The following is a 12,149-nucleotide window of genomic DNA, read 5'->3' as shown; positions in this document are numbered from 1 at the left end:
GAAGCAATTGCTAACAACAAACAACAACCCCTGGACTTGAAGGTATACTACAATGAATTAGAAAGAACAGTGTCAGTTAAGGGTACAGACACCTTTATAGCCAGTGATCGATTGACGCGCATTCTTGGTATTGATTATAATCGCACCGACACCAACATAAAAGGACGCATGTACGCCGATATAAAAGACAGCTTTTACACACTTTTTGTGTACACGGATACCTGTCAAATCAAGTTTGATGAGATATTTCTCTGGGGGCGTAACCAAAAAGGTGGTGTGGTAACTCCGCCCACAGAGGGCGTGGCACCCATCAAATTAAGTTTGTTAACATATATACCCTCTTACTCGAGTATTTCCCTGGGGGCGTGGCCAAAAAGGAGTCATGGTAACTCCGCCCACAGAGGGGCATGGCATGGCACCCGGCAAATTAAGTTTGGCAACATATATACCCTCTTACTCGAGTATTTCCCTGGGGGCGTGGCCAAAAAGGAGGTATGGTAATCCCGCCCACAAAGGGGCGGGGCAACCATCAAATTAAGTTTGACAACATATGTACCCTCTTACTACTGATATTAAGATTGCCACTCTTTTAGTTTTGTGGGTTTTTTTGTATATGAAATAGTAACTTTTATCAGATTTTCCCTAGTAAGTTTCCTGGTCAAAATAAATCAGATTTTTTTCTCTTTTTTTAATCAGTTTTATGAGAACAGCTCTTTTTTGGGGGTGTATTAAGACCTTAAGCATTAATAGGAATAAATCTCACCAGTATGTGATTTGACTGCAGGTTCGCATAAAACAATAATCCAACATCTCTCCGCATGTTCTTGTTTCCTTGCTAGTGGCATCTGTTGTCATATGGTTCATTGTCATTTAATAGCTGAGCTCAGCTGTCTCTGCCATAGAACAGTCTGTGGTTATAAGCCAATGCTGCCATTTGATTGCTTAAAAAAAAGTCATGCTGTGCTAGCAGTATTTGTTTATTCACAACATTTTATACTGAGCATTTTATGCTACAAATTAGGCTACAAGCTCCGGTTTCTAGATCACAACTGTCCCTTAAATTATTGAAGCTATAAAGCATAAATAACGTAATAAGCAAACTGTAAGCTACATTTACTTTGATTTACTATACTGGCTTGAATAAAATGTTCTTTTTTGTCCAACTTTCTCAATCTTACTAGTATATAGCTTAAAATCAAAACATAAAGGCACATTTTTTTAAGTCGAAATTTGTTAAAAGTCTAGGGTTGTGGTCTACAATTTTATATTTGGGCCTGTACTCTTTTTTTTTTTTAATGGTCATGGTGTTTCATCTTAGCACATCTTATTGTCTGCTTTTATTAGTAAGTTTTATGTATTGACTCATATAGCATCATCACATTCCTCTGAAGGTGAGTAGAATGGATAATATCTTCAGGATGCAGGTTGAGGGAAGTGGTATGTTGTATGCTTCTCTAAATGGGTGGGTTTCTAGTGTTTAAAGTTGGAGTATGTAGAAGAGAGTCTGAAATAGTTCTCCTTTTAAGTAATATATTTATCAAATAAAGTGAAGTTACTTTTTACTAGACTGACGGTAACATTAAAGAAATACTTTTGACATTTTGATCGGGGCACAGCAGATATAAGACATGACTAAAAGAGGTCCTTGCCACATCGATACAAACTTCCATCACTATTCAAAGGAAAAACAAACATTCTTATCAAACAATATTGCTTGAAAGATTGGGTGTATGTGTTTGTCCAGCAATATCTCCTTGATAAATCTGCATTCATGAGTCATAGCCTTACCCTTTTACATCTGGGCACAGCCTCTTTCACATAAAAATTAAGTTGTACGTTTTTCAAGAATGGTGATCCTTCTGAAATGACGACTGATAAAGCTGGTATTTAGCATAACCTCCAGTGCTCCAGCTTTGCACTCAAAGACAGATTTGTGATGGTGCCTCGTTCATGCAATAAAATGTTTTGAAATCCATGGCATGTAAATCTAATGATATGTGCGGAGCATGTAAAGTCAGGAGAGGGTTGGCACCCTTCTGTGATGGGGGTAAGCCCAGCTAGAAGGCCCATAATCTAGTTTCCCAACAAGACAATACTTAGTTTCCAACAAGGTTGTTTTACTGGTCTTGGTTGATAGCATAAATGGGCAACTGTCTTAATCAACTTAACACTACTCAGCAACAAGGAAAATATCTCCTGGCTTTATTAATTAACACACTTGTTCTGTAGCTAATATTAGGTTTTCAACACCCAGAGTGAGGTGAAATATATATTGAAAACAACAACAGGATATCCAAGGCTCCACAATGCAAGACAAACTTTACTAAAGCATGTCAGATATAAAACAACACATATAATACTAGAATCCCAACATTAATACACTTGCTATATGTATATATATATATATATATGTTACTGTGAAAGACCGAAATTGGTGAATGTCGACTTTCACCGGTGAATGTCAACACATACCAAATACGTTGGTGAAAGATCGAATATTTCATTTCATGATATTATATTCGGACACTCACCGGTGAATGTCGACAATCACAGATATGCTCTGGTGGAGGTCGAAAAGAGTACATTCGGACCCTCACCGGTGTATGTCGGAGACAAATAGGCGACTGGCTGTCTCCCGCTGCTGTCAGTCCGTATGCCAAATCCTTTGTTCTGCTGTCAGTCCGTATGCAACTCCCGCCAAATCCTTTGCTCTGCTGTCAGTCCGTATGCCAAATCCTTTGTTCTGCTGTCAGTCCGTATGCAACTCCCGCCAAATCCTTTGTTCTGCTGTCAGTCCGTATGCCAAATCCTTTGTTCTGCTGTCAGTCCGTATGCAACGTTTGATGGTGCGAGTAACGTTTTCTACATTTTTTACGACACCCTTATTTATAATCAATGGATACCGCAGTGAATCGTGATCTTTTTATTGAAAAGTTAAATGCATTAATTGCGGAAAAACGAGAAGACAATTGTTTTTATTTTTCTCAAGAAAAGTACTCTAAAATACTTTCTGAAGTGGTTTCTGCTAAAACTAAGTGCAATACACCTTTGGATTACAGACGATTAAAACGTTTTGATGTTTTAAAAATTAATGATGAAGAGAAGTTAATTGTACCATTAAAACAAGGAGACACGAATATCCAGTATTATGTTACCAATGAGGAATTGTTCAGTATACTATATGAAACTCACACCAGAATAGGCCACGGAGGAAGAACACGTATGCTGAAAGAATTGCAAGTTAAATACAAAAATATTACGTATGAAGTTGTCATGTTGTATTTAAATTTATGCAAACAGTGTCAAATGAAACACAGTGCACCTAAGAAAGGTATTGTTGTGAAACCAATGGTCAGTTCTGAGTTAAACTCAAGATGTCAAGTTGATCTGATAGATCTAATTCAGTAATCAAGTCACAACATTCACATAGTCGCTTGGTGTATGTCCAGTAATCCAGTATGTCCAGTATGTCCAGTATGTCCAGTATGTCCAGTATGTCCAGTAATCAAGTCACAACATTCACATAGTCGCTTGGTGTATGTCCAAAATAATTGCTAAATACCCTTATTTCTTACTTACACCGGCCAATGTCGACATTCACCAAGTACTAATGGTGAATGTCGGAGATTTCTATTTTCTTCTCCGTATTTCAGCGGCGATAAAATATCACAAGGGTGATAATAAAAGGATTCAATTATGTGATTAGAAACTTATTTATTGCAACAACTGAAACTATTATGACATTTTGAATTACACAGAAGTCCCTTGCTTTTGCAACTACATTAACTTATTTATTGCAACAACTGAAACTATTATGACATCTTGAATTACACAGAAGTCCCTTGCTTTTGCAACTGCATTTATTTGTGGAACACTTCCTTTTGCAATGACAGCGTGTATAGCCTTGCCCGCCGCTTCTCGAATTAGCTGCAGCTGCTTCTCTCAGCGAAATTTCTTGAGCCGAAATCTCATTTATGGAAAGTAACTTTTCTTTACAAATTACGAACTGGTTACGTGTGTAAAGCTGCTTGAGGGTACCATTTTTATTTGCCAGTTTATAGAAGTCGGAGTCTTCTATCCCAACAACAACCGCTAACACATTTCGGCTATCTGTACGACCACGGTCGACATCAGGCACTTGTATTCGTACACTATCGCCAATTTGAGCAGGAGGAAATTGTTTTTGTGAGGTGCGTAACATTTTGTTTGCTTGCAGTACAAGATTCTCTTTCGCGGCCGCTCTTTTTATTGAAATTAACTCGTGTTTTCCAGTTAGAGCTTGATGTGGAAACGTAGTAGAATGCAGGTCCTCTTCAATATTTTTCCTTGAAATATGGTTTTCCGAAAGACCACCGCACAAATTTTTTTCAGAAGTATCAACAGTTTCTTCATGCTGTTTTTCGGTTTCACAAGTATTGGCAATTTCTTTGAGTTGTTCTTCGGTTTCAATATTTGCGATTAGTTCGCTAGGCAAAAAAGACGATGCTATGCCTCTTTTAGCCTTAACGCCAAACATGGCTTCATAAGGACTTTGGCGTATTCCTTCGTGGTATGTAGTGTTCTTGGCAAATTGTACAAAGGGTAAACCATCTGACCATTTATTTGTATCGTTATCGTTCATCCATGCGGATAGCATATTCTGTATATCTTGATTGGCCCTTTCAACTGAGCCTTGTGTTTGACTGTGACGAGGCTTTCCATGGACTATCTTAACATCTTTCCACATAGCGCATAGTTCGGATATGACTTGATTACTGAATTCTCTACCATTATCTGATTGCAATATTGCTGGAGCACCAAATGTTAAAAATATTGAAAGAACGTGATGCGCTACTTCTTCAGCTCTCTTAGTTTTCAAAGGTCGTAGCTGGACAAACTTAGTTAAATGATCTTGGTAAACCATTATGAATTTATATTCGCCATCGCTGTTTGACTGTAGATCTATCAGATCAACTTGACATCTTGAGTTTAACTCAGAACTGACCATTGGTTTCACAACAATACCTTTCTTAGGTGCACTGTGTTTCATTTGACACTGTTTGCATAAATTTAAATACAACATGACAACTTCATACGTAATATTTTTGTATTTAACTTGCAATTCTTTCAGCATACGTGTTCTTCCTCCGTGGCCTATTCTGGTGTGAGTTTCATATAGTATACTGAACAATTCCTCATTGGTAACATAATACTGGATATTCGTGTCTCCTTGTTTTAATGGTACAATTAACTTCTCTTCATCATTAATTTTTAAAACATCAAAACGTTTTAATCGTCTGTAATCCAAAGGTGTATTGCACTTAGTTTTAGCAGAAACCACTTCAGAAAGTATTTTAGAGTACTTTTCTTGAGAAAAATAAAAACAATTGTCTTCTCGTTTTTCCGCAATTAATGCATTTAACTTTTCAATAAAAAGATCACGATTCACTGCGGTATCCATTGATTATAAATAAGGGTGTCGTAAAAAATGTAGAAAACGTTACTCGCACCATCAAACGTTGCATACGGACTGACAGCAGAACAAAGGATTTGGCATACGGACTGACAGCAGAACAAAGGATTTGGCGGGAGTTGCATACGGACTGACAGCAGAACAAAGGATTTGGCATACGGACTGACAGCAGAGCAAAGGATTTGGCGGGAGTTGCATACGGACTGACAGCAGAACAAAGGATTTGGCATACGGACTGACAGCAGCGGGAGACAGCCAGTCGCCTATTTGTCTCCGACATACACCGGTGAGGGTCCGAATGTACTCTTTTCGACCTCCACCAGAGCATATCTGTGATTGTCGACATTCACCGGTGAGTGTCCGAATATAATATCATGAAATGAAATATTCGATCTTTCACCAACGTATTTGGTATGTGTTGACATTCACCGGTGAAAGTCGACATTCACCAATTTCGGTCTTTCACAGTAACATATATATATATATATATATATATATATATACACACATACACATTATATACTGTGTGTATATATAACCTGTAGCAGGAGGGTCATAAATGCCACAGTTAGTGGTCTTAAGCACAGTCCTCTAGGGCAATCAGAGTCAGGAACACCAGCAAAAACAGTGCTTTATTTTTAATTGCTCAAACCCCAAAACCAAATCATAAAGAGAAAAACCTAGCTCCCAATTGGAGCCCTCTCTAACTAAATTATACTGGGCCAGACTGACCAGCCTAATCACCCACTAACTTGACCTCCCAGCCAGACCCAGCTAAGCCAGGCTCTGGAAAACCTCCCTCAAACAGCACACAAATGTCCAGGCAGGTATTGCCTCACTTGGCTCAGGGATGGTCTTCTTCAGGGCCTCTCCTCGCCTGGGAGCACAGGGAAACGTACTCTTCCCCTAACAGTCTCTCTTAGCTCAGGCTCCAGGAGGTTTTAATGCCCATCACCTGGGCCTGATGCAGGTCCCATAGTAATCTTGGACCGGATCCTGCAGACCTCTAAACTCTTTGACAAGCTGGCAATGATTTTTCACTGAACGGGAGATGGAGCATTGGCCCTCCCTGCTCTCCAATTGCTCCACCTCAGGGACCCATATGTATGATCTTCATAGCACATGTGCAAAAGGCCATGCTAATCATCTCTCTGGGGTTTACAGCCTCACAATATATATTGTGACATATCACATGGTTCGGTAGAATCAGTGTGGTAAAAATGAATATCTTGCCCTCAATGTACCGTATTTGCTCGATTATAAGACGACCCCGATTATAAGACGACCCCCCAAAATCAAAATATTAATTTAGGAAAAAAACAAAAAGCCTGAATATAAGACTACCCTATAGGGAAAAAGTTTTACCAGTAAATATTAATTAATGTAAATTATTTTCATGTTAAATAAAAGCTATGATTGAGAAAAATATATTTTTTAAATTTCCTTTTATTTTCCAACCTGCCCCCCCCAGTTATGCCACTCTGCCCCCAGAAATGCTTTATACCCCCCTATTTGCCACTCTGCCCCATGATATGCCTTATACCCCTGTATGCCACTCTGGCATATAGGGGGTTAAAAGGCATATCATGGGGCTGAGTGGCATATAGGGGGGTATAAAGCATTTCTGGAGGTATATAGGCATATCATGGGGCTGAGTGGCATATAGGGGGTTAAAATGCATTTCTGGAGGTCCAGAAATGCATTTTAACCCCCTATATGCCACTCAGCCCCATGATATGCCTTTTAACCCAGCATGTACTGGCTGCCTTGGCTTGATAGGAGTGTGATTGCTGTTAGCAGTTTGATATATATATATATATCAAACTGCTAACAGCAATCACACTCCTATCAAGCCAAGGCAGCCAGTACATGCTGGAACCTGGGGATGATAGCAGTGGGATTACAGCCTCCATATGCCATGCTACAACCCCCACCCCCCTTACACATCCATGCTATCACACACACACTCACACTCATTCACAAACATTTAAATACTCATTCATTCCCTTAATCACACACACTTCACACATACTCAAAAACCCTCCCCCACCCCCTCACCTGAACTGCAGATCTCCCACTCGCAGACTTCTGCAGGGGACCGGCTGTAGCAACTTCTCTGGCCCCGCCCTCAGAGGAGGGAGGGGGGAGATAGAGTTCTGTGAGGACGCTGCAAGCTTCCTGCCCTGCTTCTAACAGAAGAGACGCTGCTCGCGACCGGTAAGCAGCATGGCGCCAGCATTTTTTTGGGGTCTGATTAGAAGACGACCCCGATTATAAGACGAGGGGTATTTTTCAGAGCATTTGCTCTGGAAAAAACCTCGTCTTATAATCGAGCAAATACGGTATTTCCTTGATGCGGAGGACTTATCACTCATTACATTTGGAGTGGTAGCCACCCTATATTATGATTCATACTCCTCATTAGACCCCGCAACAGTTGTGGGTTCCTGATGTAGAGCATTATCGTATAAATTCCTACCTGAGATTAATAGTGGAATGGTCTGCCTCTGTTAGCAAACACTGGATCGAACTCAAAGAAAGTTACTTAGCGGGCCCCTCGCCAACTGTTGCATGGCTCTGCGGTATTCTGCTAATGCCACCCAAGTGTAATCCTCACCCTTCGTGTCTGGAAAAAAACAACTTTCCAAAGAACATCTAGCACATAACCCAGATTTCATTACAGGCACCTACAGGGGGCCATAGAAGTTTTTACCCCATCCATCATGTTTATCAAGGACCAACAATGAAACCATTGTCAGGCATGACGATAAACTACCCAGACATTTCAGGTCCTCTCCCTCTATTACCAGCTTAAGCATTTCATAGTTGATCTGCAGAGGGAATTCCTCAGCTAAAAATACCTCTTATCACTTCTAGACACACAATTTATATTCACCCAATGTGATTCTCAACCCTACTTTATACTTTTTATGGGGATTGGGACACAATCTTCCTGATAACACAATAAAGGCTTGATCTGGTGGTCATGCCTATGTATTCGACCTTTTTTGTGACAAAATAATCAACATAATTAAAGCAATGTGAGACCTAAAGTTGCAGGCTATTCCCTCAGCTGCTCTACTCCATCACACCCCTCCCCCCATCCGACATATAAGCATCTTAAACCTGCTAAGGCCACTATCCCTATATTTTGGAAATAGCAGTTAAGCTAATTAAATTAATGCTCCAATTTAAAAGCTTACATCAGGGAACTTCTTTCTACATTGTAGACCAGCCTGCAAACCAGGGCTCCAGACAACCTGGCCCCACTAGAAGTGTGAACACCTTCCGACACCTCCAGAGGAAGACTGTAATCTAAATTATACCACCATCGACTGATCAAAGAATTTAGGCCTGGACTGAACTGATGTAATCTGCTCCCTAATGTGAAGTATGCATTTATTTTGTATAATATGCCTACAAAAGAGACGTGAGTGGTCTTGAAAGCTTACTCAACTAATAAAGATGTCAACCTGACTCTACTTGTCCATTACAGGTACCTGATCAGAACCTCACTGGGGAATAATCATTGATGCAGCAAGGACTTGTGGTGTCCGTAGAGATGCCCATCAGGTCATCTCCAACAGTCTCTCACTCACCGATCACAGGAGCTGAGCAGTATGCTCAGAGTTGTCAGAAGAGGGCTCTCCATAGGATTTCCTTTATTTCTATACAGGGGAACCTTCTGCAGTACAGAGGCCCCCAACTAGTGACATCATAGGGATTCCACTGTACTAAAAGAGATCATAAAAGACCCCAAAGTGGACCTCTATACATTTTGCACTGCTATCTGATAGAGAACAGTATAAAAAAAGTAAAATAAATGCAAATAAAAAGCAAAAAAGGTAGACAAAAGTTGTATATAGAACATGTGTATGTGTGTATCATAAAATATATATGTGTGTAGGTAAAATAAATCCCCTGCCATACATTCCGTATAAGAGATATTACATTTCCATTTTCCACTGCCCTACAAGACTCTCCAGTTACCTCTAAAAAAAAAAGTAAAAAATATACAAAACATATAAAGTGTTTTTGTTTTTCCTGTAATTTTAAATGTATAAATACGGTTTAAAGACAAATTCCTTACTCGTGTTGTTTCATAAGGGATTAAGGGAAGAATATAAATACATCTAGTATTGTTTTACATGTTATATATCATTGAACATAAAGAAATCCTGACAGATGAATTGGCTGAAAAGATTTAAACTGATATGGAAAGTTTAAGGTCACAGATTAGAAAATAAGGTGTCAGACGTCTGGGAGTTCATTGAGAGATAAGGGAGGACAGAAGAAGTGTGAAGAAGTATCTATTTTTATGACATTTAAATTGCCACAGAATAAACAATAAGGGCATAGATATCAGTGAGATATCAACATTGTTGTCGCAAATCCTATTTTGGGTATTGTAGTTTTGGGTAGCCGTATTAGTAAAAACAATGTTGCAGAATCTCGTAATACCTTTTTTATTTGACTAACAGTATTTAAAATAATAGATGAGCTTTTGACTTGATAAAGGGAGGACTCCTGAAAGCTCGTCTATTATTTTAAATACTGTTAGTCCAATAAAAAAGGTATTACAAGATTCTGCAACATTGTTTTTTTTTGCATTCTTATTTTGGGTATAGAATGTTATGATATTATTTGGAGTTCTCTTTCATTTTGTACCCCATGCAACTTAATCCTTTTTTGACCAAAGATATTCCCATCCAAGATAGGACAGGATGACCAGATAGGACTTTACAATCTTCTTATGTATAGTACATTATTTAGTAAGAGTAATATGTTAAAATAAAAAATGCTTAAAAATCCAAATTTTCAAATTTTTTACTTGCCACTGATAAAATTTTATTTTTTAATATTCTTAACAATATATATATATATATATATATATATATATATATTTTTTTTTTTCTTCTGGCTTCCGGCCAGGAAATGACCATGGTGGTGCTAATAACCCTTAGGACTGTTACATACTATTTCATCCTCATTGTCATGGTTTCTTCCTTTCCCAATAACTAATAAAATAAATACAAAGGTGGTAAATAGGGGGGTATAAGGCATATCTGGGGGCAAAGTGGTATTTAGGGGGTATAAGGCATATCATGGAGGACAGAGTGGCATATCAGGTAGGCAGAGTGGCATATAGGAGGGTATAAGGTATATAAGGGGGGCAAAGTGTCATATAGGGGGTATAAGGCATATCTGAGGGCAGAGTGGCATTCAATGGGGTATAAGGCATATCGGGGGGGGCAGAGTAGCCGTGGGGTCAGATGTGCATAACTGGGGGCAGGTTGGCAAATAAAATGAAATAAAAACAAAAAAATGCATTTTTCTCAATCATAGTTTTTATTAAATATGAAAAAAATACCAATAACATTTTTTTATTCTAGGATCATCTTATATTCAGGCTTTTCTTTTTTTCTAAATGAATATTCAAATTTGAGGGGGTTGTCTTATAATCAAGCAAATACGGTATTAAATACATATTCTGCACAGCCATAGGACAATAACAAAAGCATACGGATACAAAAATATGGTAGATTCCCCTTGAAGACTCAAAAGACTTAAATTCTATTAAGTATTCTATTACTATGTGACAACCCTGTAACAGGCGGAAAAAAGTACAGCATCACTTTGATGTGCTAATGAGCTCATTCAACAGTTTCTTTTATTCACAAGGCTCCATATGAAAATGTCATTGTTTGATTCAGGGATTTAACACATTTCTGTGTTATCTGCCTTAGCCAAACATTAAAGAGAATTTGTCAGTTTTAGCATAACGCCATTAAGTTAATTGGGTCACTAAACTAATTCATTAAAACCACATATAGCTTTAAATCCGTTGTACGTCCAACAGAAGGCTTGGTTATTAATCGGCGGGTTATTGTTAATGTATGCATTGCATATCAAAAGAATCCACTAGGTTTGAGGGGATCCAGGCGTATGGTAGATTCCTCAGCCTGTTGACATGGAAGCTAGAGGCAACACATCTGTAACGTATCACACCATGCAGAGGGCCCTGGTTGGAGTCCCAACTAGGACTGCAACAACTAATCGGTAATAATCGATAATGAAAATCGTTGCCAACCAATTTCATTATCGATTCGTTGAATCGATTTTATTGAATATAAGATGAGGGTTTTTTCAGAGCAAATGCAATGAAAAATAACCCTTGTCTTATAATCAGACCTCAAATAGAGGTCGGACTAGAACACTAAGATCCAGATTCCCCGCAGCGCTGCAGGGGAACGGGACCCACCTCTCTGACAGCCGGCGTGCAGCCGATGCGCGCAGACATCCTCCGCTACTGTCCTCCACTTCCGCCGGGGCTTCTATGATGGAGCACCAGCATGACGTGACCTTCCCAGTGCTCCACCATAGAAGCACCGGCCAGCAGCGGAGATTGTCTGTGCGCATCACGCAGTCCGGAGCACAGGGGCAAGTCTGGGGGAGGGGGGTACAGAGTGGGGTATAAGGCATATCAGGGGGCAGAGTAGCATGTAGGGGGTATAAGGCATACCAGGCGGGCACAATGGCATATAGGAGAGTATAAGGCATATCAGGGGGGCAGAGTGGCATATTGGGGGGCAGAGCGGCAAACCTGGGGTTAGATGTGCATAACTGGGGGGTCAGGTTGGAAATAAAAACAAGAAATACATTTTTCTCAATCATAGTTTATTAAATACAAAAAAAT

The sequence above is a fragment of the Spea bombifrons genome, chromosome 1, assembly GCF_027358695.1.
Source record: "Spea bombifrons isolate aSpeBom1 chromosome 1, aSpeBom1.2.pri, whole genome shotgun sequence".
NCBI lineage: Eukaryota > Metazoa > Chordata > Amphibia > Anura > Pelobatidae > Spea > Spea bombifrons.
Note: the sequence above shows the minus strand (reverse complement) of the source record.